The sequence below is a fragment of the Parus major genome, chromosome 2 (genome assembly GCF_001522545.3).
Source record: "Parus major isolate Abel chromosome 2, Parus_major1.1, whole genome shotgun sequence".
Classification (NCBI taxonomy): Eukaryota; Metazoa; Chordata; class Aves; order Passeriformes; family Paridae; genus Parus; species Parus major.
In genome coordinates, this window is record NC_031769.1 from 64,631,454 (window position 1) to 64,640,975 (window position 9,522).

A 9,522-nucleotide genomic window follows, 5' to 3' on the forward strand; every position below is an offset into this window, starting at 1 on the left:
ATAGAAGATTAAAAAAAATTATATTATTTGCTTCATGGTGTAATGGTTACTCACAGACTGTGGAATTAGAAATTTCATGTGAAATCAGTAGACTTTCCCCTTTTATTTAGTGCATGGATTGTTAATAAAAATGAAATAAAAATTAAGTACATATGATAACACAATAAATACTCAAAGAAATGTAGTGCTGTATAATTGCTTAATGCCTACAGGATTAGTGCCTCAGTTTCTATTAAAAATATGCAAATAAAAGTTTAAAATAGAACCTGAATAAAATTACATAAAATTCAAAATTTAATTAAAATTATATCAAAAATATTTTGGTCTCTAGTATGGTTTTTTTCCAATTCCTTGATATTATCTAGAACTTAAAACACTTCTTACACTGTCTTGTCCTGAATGTTTGTGTAATGAGTTGAGCACAGATTTGGGCATGTTTAGTTAGATATTGAATGCATCAATGTGGATTTTTTTATGAAGGCAATGAAGCCACATAAGACACAGGAAAACTCTCAGGGCATTGCATTTAACTTTCTAGACATCAATTTATATTTGTCAGCTGCATTTATTATGCCAAAAAATATTATTTTGTTCAAACATTTTAGATAGGCTTTGGATACATCATATCTTACCCTATTTTGAAAAGCCAATGCTTTAAAAAGCAAAAATAAAAGTTACCAATACACTTAATCCTAATAAAAAGAAACCAACAAAACATCAATAAGGCAAATGTCAAGCTTTGACAAGACAATGGAGTCCCAGTTATCCTTGCATTGTCTCCAGGCGCAGCAAGAGATGCCCAAATAAAAAGTGGCCATGCAGAAGTGCACTGCACCAAATGGAATGTGCATCATATGACTTCCTATATATTTCCATTTTTTTCCTAAATTATGCCATATTATAAACTCCCCTGGTTAGACAGGATTATTTGCTCTAAGTTTATGCAAATTTGACCACAACTAGAGCTCCACATTGCTGTAAGAATATAGATTTTATCATAGTAATAAAAAAGATTCAAGCATATTTAGGAGACATTACTACTAATGGGCAAACAAGATACTTATTATGTAATTTATTTTTTTTTTAATTGTTATTTATAAAAGTAAAATATGATGTAAAGAAAATATTTAGAGGTCTTCTAGAATATCTGTAACAGAAAACATTCCAAATCACACTAAATTATATAAACCAACCCAAAATGGAACTTTTTAGCAAAGAATATGACAAAGGGTGAAGCTGGCACTTACAGAAGTGTTCTGGCCTTGACAGCTTTGATCACTTGAATTTTGCAGAAATTGAATGACATTTCTTACCAAAAAGACCAGAGAAAGCTCTACCTGGAACATGCCAGTACAAAAGAGAATATATCAAATGACAAGAAGACATCTTTGTTGTCAGCTCTGTGACTACTCTGGTAATTTCTGTGCAGTCTTTTCACACACAGAAGGTATAATTTTATGCTGATTTGGGTCAGGGAGAAATAGACTCAATTGCAAACAGTTCAACCAGTCATTCTTTGCTGTAGTGTGTCATATGGATCCATTCTCAGATAACTGCAGGGTAGAGATTAGGGTACCTTAACAGAAGTTACCATTAGGATGGTTCAGCACACAGGACAAGTTCCCAACCCTTGTAAAACACCAGGAAGAGTTAACACAAGAGGGAGATCTACATTCCCTTCTTACCTTAGACACTGGGGTCCATTTAAGTGTGCGCGTATCATCGTATCTTGTAGCATTTCAGTTCTGATGCAAATAAAGTAGTGACAAAACTACTTCAGAGGAATGCTGCTTTAGTTTTGAAAGATACGACTAGGACACTATAAAATATCATTAAAACACCCATGAGTACAAAACAAGTGATGTGAAAATTCATTTCAATACCTTCCCATGCATAACATGTTAGGTACTTCAGATTACATTATGCTACAGAGGTTTTTCGCAATCTTGCCCTCAGAAAATTTGAGAATACAATCCATTATTTATTACACTGCGTCTTTAGTAATAAATACAGTATATTGCTTTTAACTTCAATTGTGACTAATTCCCAGCTGATTTTATTTTCTAGCACATCAGCAAAGTACACAGACTTCTTTGACACCAATTATTAACTTATAAACTAATTCAGAAGAAGAAATCAATGTAGTATAAAAATTACTTCAATCCTCTTTTAAGAGGAATTAAGATGTAATGAAGAATGAACTTTGGAAACTCAGGAGTTTTGTTTCAAATTAATTTCAATTGAATATAAAATATTTTTATGCCTATCTAAAAGTGTCATTCTCCAGCCAAGCTTGTCCAACTTATTCTCTCCCTAAAGCTACCAATCACAAGTATAAAATAGACCCTCACATTATCCTTTTCTTCTGAGAAATATCAGTCTTTCCTTTCCAGTATCCACTTGACACCAAAAAACCTGTTTGCTTTGTTTTCCAGGAACATAGCCTGCTTGCCAAACACCACCTGCCAAGTTTATGTACCTGGAAATACCATATAATGCATATGTATAATGATGGAAGAGCCCTTGTGAATCATATTTAAGGAGTTATTGCAGTATGATGATGATCATACTGGAAAAGGAGGAATATAAACCCCATTTTCAAAATGGGGCGAGGGGGGTGGGTAGGGAAGACCTGAGGACATACAAGCCATTCAGTCTCACCCCTGTACCCAAGATCATATAGCATATCCTCCTGGAAACTATGCTAAGCCATGTGGAAAATAACGAGGGGATTCATGACAGCCAACATGGCTTCAATACAGGCAAATCATGCCTGACAAATCTGGTGGCCTTCTAGAACGGGATTACAGTGGTGGTGAATGAGGGAAAAGTGATTGAAGACATCTGCCTGGGTTTGTGCAAAGCATCTGATGTTGTCCCACACTATGCCATTGTCTCTAAAATGGAGAGAGATAATCTTTTATGGGTGGACTGCTTAATGGATAAGGAATTGGAGGGATGGTTGTGCTCCATCAATTGCAGTCAATGGCTCAACATCCAAGTAGGGACCAGTGATGAAGGGCATTCCTCAAGGGTCAGTGTTGGGCCTGTTACTGTTTTACATTTTCATCAGTGATATGGACAGTGGGATTGAGCATACCCTCAGCAGGTTGTCCAGAAAGAAATCATAACCTGGGCTATGTGAAAAGTGTGACCAGCAGGTCAAGGGAGGTGATTCTGACCCTGTACTCCAGTCTTGTATAACCTCACCTGGAGTTCTGTGTCCGGGCTCTGAGGTCCACATCATCAGCAGGACATGAATCTGTTGGAGCAAGTCCAGAGGAGGGTCATGAAGATTATCAGGGGGCTGGAGCACCTCTCCTATGAAGACAGGATGAGAGAGCTGAGTTTGTTCAGTCTGGAGAAGTGAAATCTCTGGAGAGGCTTTAGGGCAGCCTTCCAGTACCCAAAAGGGGCCTGCAGGAGAGTTGGAGAGGAACTTTCTGCAAGGACATGTAGGGACAGGACAAGAGGACATGGCTTTAAACTGAAGGAGGGTAGGTTTACACCAGATATAAGGAAGAAATACTTTAGTGTGTTTATGATGAGGCACTGGAACATATTTCCCAGAGAAGTTGTGGATGCCCTATGCCTGGAAGCATTCAAGGCCAAACTGGATGGGGCTTGGAACAACCTGGTCAAGTAGAAGGGTGATCCTGACACAGTAGGGTGATTGGAACTAGATGATCTTTAAGGTCTTTTCCAACCCAAACTATTCTGTAGTAAACTTATCAATTCCATGACCTTCACAGTGCTGCTGACTCCTAGATAGATCCAGACTGATAATCCATTAAAGCTCCCTAACTGAACATTACAGAGGCCAAAAATTGGCTTCAAAGCAATAGACTAAGTGTAGGAGGAAATGTCTACTAGAGGCCATTAAACAATCTACACACAATCTCCACACAAATTACTAGCACAAGCCAGGGGGCTATGCTGAAAGAGGGACTACTTAACATATCCTCAGCTCTCTAGGCTCCATCACAGAGAATGACTAAACAGACCTTTGATCTGACCTAATTGTTCTTAGGTTACTTCTCACGCCCAGGTATCTCTCGACACTCATCAAAACACATTACATCTCCAGGACATATAAAGCGCTTTATCTTTACTCAGCAAACCTTCCAAACCTTATACTTCAAGAAAATACATCCATCACACCTTCACTTCTCAGAAGCAGGGCCTGAATTCAAACTTTGCACAGTTACAACATACTCTATTATTTACAGTCTAGAAGGCCCTAAATTATTGCAAAAATAATGCAATAGGATGGTGAGAATTTATTTTTTTTTAATAGAAAACACTCTATCACTCAACCTGCCTCACTAGTACTTATTCTGCCATTGTCCCCAGCATAACACAAGACCTGCAGGCACAAGTGAGACCACTTTTACTCCCATGCTCTGGAGTGTCATCAGTGTAATGCTGTCAATACCAAGTCATAAGCCCATTCACAACCGTGTATGAATAAAAAGGAGTTATTCCAAAGAAGGCTGCTTGTGACCTAAACTGACTGGTTAACGTTACTTTAACCACCTCCAGTCACAAAGTATAAAACTATTTGAATGCATCCTGGTTTAACCCCAATTTTTCTGATATCAACCAGTTATGATTGCAAAAATCACTACATTGCTATTCCAAATAAGTGGTAGAAAAGTCATCTGGACATCCACTCTCTCTGAGGATATTAGTTACTGTTTGCATTTCTAAGTATTAGCATTTATATGCACCAGTGATGAGATAGAAATAATGAAGTTGTACCTAGACTGTTATCAACACTTGATAGATTATCTGTCTGGCCCTATGTTCCATGTTTTAAGTGCAATTTAAAAATTTAAAAATCAGTATTACAGTACTTTGTAATGTCAGAAGGCAGAACCTTAATTTAACTTTATAATTCTAGATACAATAGCTTTCCCTTGAATATGAAGTGATGTATCACACATTTCAAACTCCGTATTCTACAATCATAGAGCTTTTTGTTACTGTTAAAGCCACATTTAGGTTCTGAGGCAGTAAAATGCACTAGTACAAGAAATACATTAGAAAAGGTTTTTTAAAATTAGGCTAAGAAAAATCATTGTAGCTGGAATTTGAGTAAAGAAGATTATAGGAAAGTATTCAGAAAGCATTTATTACAGAAGCCTAAACAACATAAACATTTTAATAACATATATATATTAAAACATATGGATTTTTAATTGCATTGATATTGTGATACTTAACTAGCCATCCTCAGTTTTGATGGGCACTTATTTCTAATTTTAAAAATATTCCTAGCAAAAAGCCTATTGAGTCTTTCTTCTGTGTGTCTTATTTTGTTTGCATTCTACTGCAGATCAGAGTAACAGCAATCAAAACTTGTACAAAGTTGGCAGAAAAACATTTACTGCGTTAAATTATCAGAAATATCATTATACCTGTCAACAGTATTGTCTCCCTCCTTTTCCCTATGCGACAGAGGTAAACAGCTGCTCTTTTTTCTGTCAGTCAAGCTTTTAGGCTTACCTAACTCCCACTAACTCAGCAGATGAGATGAGATGAACACATTTTCATATAACCAAAATACTTTTGTGTAATATTTGTCTCAAATGAAAACCCTAAAACAAAATTCACAGAAAAAAATTGGTCACTTTGCATGTAATTCCCCACCATTTCTGCTAAAGATGATAAACCGGTACATGACATCGGCTTTAGCTATATCAAGACTCACAAAATGCATCCTCATTGGCTTATGCCCTGATTTAGTCAACATAGAAGAGTCTAGAAACATTTATCCAAATAACACACATCTCTGAGAGGTGGATTCAAGCATTTGAAAGAGGTATTAATTTGTCTTTCATGCTGAAATATAGAAAACAGAAACATTGTTCTGCTTCATTAGCTTCATTTTATTTGTAGCCCCAGCGAAATTGCTCATGGATACTTGTGTCACTCGTGGTATACCTACACACATTTCATGGGGAAACATACCTGTATTATTTGATAATTTTGCCACACACAGGAAATATTTTTTACTCCTTAAAATTCTTAATAGCAACACACATTATGCCACAAAGATAGTACAGTCCAAAGCCCACTGACAAAATGCAAGATGTGCACCTATCATAAGTATTTCATATTTGTGTTCCCTTCACAAATAAGAAGTGCCTAACACCTTTGTTCTGATTAATTCCCTACCTGGTGTATGGGAAGTGGGTACAGGGGTGCAATTTCACTGCAGAAAAATTAGAATTGCTCATATTGAACTGGAGTGAAAACAATCTAGGCTAGACAACAAAGGCAACAAAGCCTATTATGGAGCTGACATTTCTAAATTAGACTGTAGTGAACAAAAGCTCTTGTTAATAAAACTACAGCCAACAGCATTATCGTGTACCTTCCAGAAGAAAAAAAAAATATTAGGATTAAGTTTTTGCACAGACTAAACTTTCCTATTGGTACCTTGAGTAGGTCAAGAAGGAGAAGTACAGAAAGGGAGTGTGAGAACTTTGAGATCTTTAATACTTCCACTGCCACTGCTTGTGATGTACAACATCTATTTCCTGGATAAACAGAGAAGTTATGTCCCCAGAGCCTGAATCCAGTACCTTTCATAAGCCCTAACTTCATTTTTACAAACGATAAAAGAAAATGTAATTTGCTTTCTAGCTTTACCAGTAATCCATACGTGTTCATATTGCAGACTGCAAAAGCATCTGTGAGATCAATAATAAACATCCTACTCATCGTTTACTCTTCTGCTTTATTTAAAGAGAACATTCTCCAGCACACATGCCACCTTCCAGTTGGAATGATGAAATATGGATAACAGAAAAAAAAAATATGTTTCAAACAGCAAAATATATACTCTTAACAACAGACAGGAGACCTCCCAAAATCAAGTAGCTTAATTTCTACATTTCTGAATCCAAAAAAGAAAAAAATAGGATATCAACAAGTCACAGATATTAGGGAATATCAGATTACATCTGCCAGTGTGTTTCTCCTAAACATTCTTCCTAATCAAGAGCCTCACATACCCAGGTTCCTTCCACCCAGTTACAGGTTATTTAATCAGTCTAATTTAGTGGTGCAGTCTGATTTTTCCTGCTATCTGCCTGCTTTCACTGAGTCAGTAAAGCACACTCAGAGAAGCACAGAATGGATGAGGTTAGAAGGGACCATTGGAGGTCTTCTAGTCAAATCACTCTGTTCAAGCAGGATCCCCTTGAGCACATTATTCAGGATTGTGTCCAGATGGCTTTTGAATACCTCCAGTGAAGGAGAATCCTGAATATCTCCAGTGAGGGAGAATCCACAGCCTCTCTGGTGAATCTGTCCCAGAGCTCAGCCACACACACAGAAAATAACTTCTTCCTCGTGTTCAGGTGGAACTTCCTGTGTAATCACTCCACCTACATCTGTAACAGTAAAGTTTATTAGAGCTGACATATCTAGAGAATTTATTTACAGGAAACTAGAAAATCCCAGCTGATCACATGCAAGCTTGAATATATTTACTTGAGTTACTGGAGTAGTTACTTCTTTCACAGAGATGGTGAAAAGCACCATCCATACTGTTGCAAAAAAAGCAGAGTTTTTGCTAAATGTGAAATCCCTCAATCAGGTAAAGGAAACTCAAACCAAGAAGCACTGGAACTTCACAGAGTGGCTGCAAGTATTTTTCTCTATAATCACTAATCACATTTCTCAGAAACAGCTAGTTGCTAAAAGGTTTTAGGGGGTTCAAATTTTTGTTTATTTATTTGTTTTAAAGTAACCATGGAGAGCACATTTTCTTTTTGGTGTTTGTCACTTACTAAATGCCCTTAAAAAATATGATGTTAAATGCTGGAGCATTTGTTGCTGCTATCTATAATACACACTGATTTACTACACTAACATTGGATAAGGTAAAAAAATAACCAAACTTTTAAAACACTGTAAACATAAAAGCTTGAATTTCTTAAATATATATCTATTGTCCTGTAGTGATTATGTATAATGTCAAATACCTCTGCACATAATTACAGAAAACACAGCACAGCCATTTTATAGACTGATATGAATAATAACTGGATTTTATGTATTTCCAAGCTACATCTAATTTGCACATTTCCCCCAAAATGCCTTTAGCTACCTTTCTTCTAAGTTCTTTACCTGATTGCTTTGGTCATTATGCTCTATGCATTCTGCTGTTATTGCTCTCATTTACCTTTTTGCTTGTCATTATTAAATACTTTTATTTTTTCCTTCCTTCAGCCTCACGTGGAATGATCACAAGAATATCTCTCTCTAAACGCATTTTTTGTCTTTTTCTTTCTTTTTTTTCTTTTTTTCTTTTTTTTTTTTTTTGACGAAAGCAGCAGCTTTGTGTGGGTGATTCATTGTTCACATCAGAACAGCACAGCATCAACAAAACCTCGAAAAAGAACTTCTGCAGGACTCCAAACACTCTTGATCTCACCGTGGTGTGAAATATGATCGCCAGCTCCGGGGGGCTTTTCCAGGGCCTTAAGGCAGCCCCAGTCGCTGGGAAGCTACCGCAGCCCCTGACCGAAGCGCACCTGGGAGGCGACGTGGCACTCCCACGGGTGTCCTTGTCACTCCTGGCAGCTGCAGGGAGCCCAGGCAGGAGCCCATCTCCATGCTCCTGCCACCCTGGGCTCCTTCCCCACGTCCCGGCTGCTCTCTGCGGGGCAGGACACAGCGGAGTTATTGCCCTGCCAGCAGGACCTAAGGTACCCTGCATCGGGGAGAGTGTGGCCAGCAGGTGGAGGGAGGTGATCCTGCCCCTCTGTTTGGCCCTGGTGGGGCCGCATCCCGAGTGCTGTGTCTACTTCTGGGCTCCTCAGTACAAGAAAGACAAGGAGCTCCTGGAGAGGTTCAAATGAAGAGACGCAAAGGTGATTCGGGGTCTGGAGCTTCTTTTGAAAAGAGACTGAGGGAGCTGGGCCTGTTTAGTCTGAAGAGAACTGAGAGGGGATCTCATCAATGCATGTAAATGTGTCAAAGGCAGATGCCAAGAGGATGGTGCCAGACTCTTTTCAGTGGTGCTCGGAGAGAGGAGAAGCAATGGCCATAAACTGAAACAGAAGTTCCACCTCAGCACGAGGAAGAACTTTTTTACACTGAGGGTGGCAGAGCACTGGAACAGGCTGCCCAGGGAGGTCGTGGAGTTTCCCTCTTTGGAGGCATTCCAAACCCTCCTGGACGTGTTCCCGTGTCACCTGCTCCAGGTGACCCTGACTTGTCAAGGGGGTTGGACTGGATCTCCAGAGGTCCCTACCAACCCTAACGATTCTGTGATTCTGTGATCTCCGCGGTGTCCCCCAGAGACACGTGGGGAAGCCCTCGGCAGCCGTCTCCGGCAACGGGCAGTGGGAACCGGGAACGAGGGCTCGAGCCCCCGCCCCGCCCCTCAGGCGCGGTGGGCGGTTCCTGGCACTGAGGCCCCGCCCACAGCGCGCGTGAGCTGGAGGGCGCCGTCCCCGCCCGCCTCAGGCGGGGTAGCGGAACGCCGAGAGAGCGAGCGAGCTA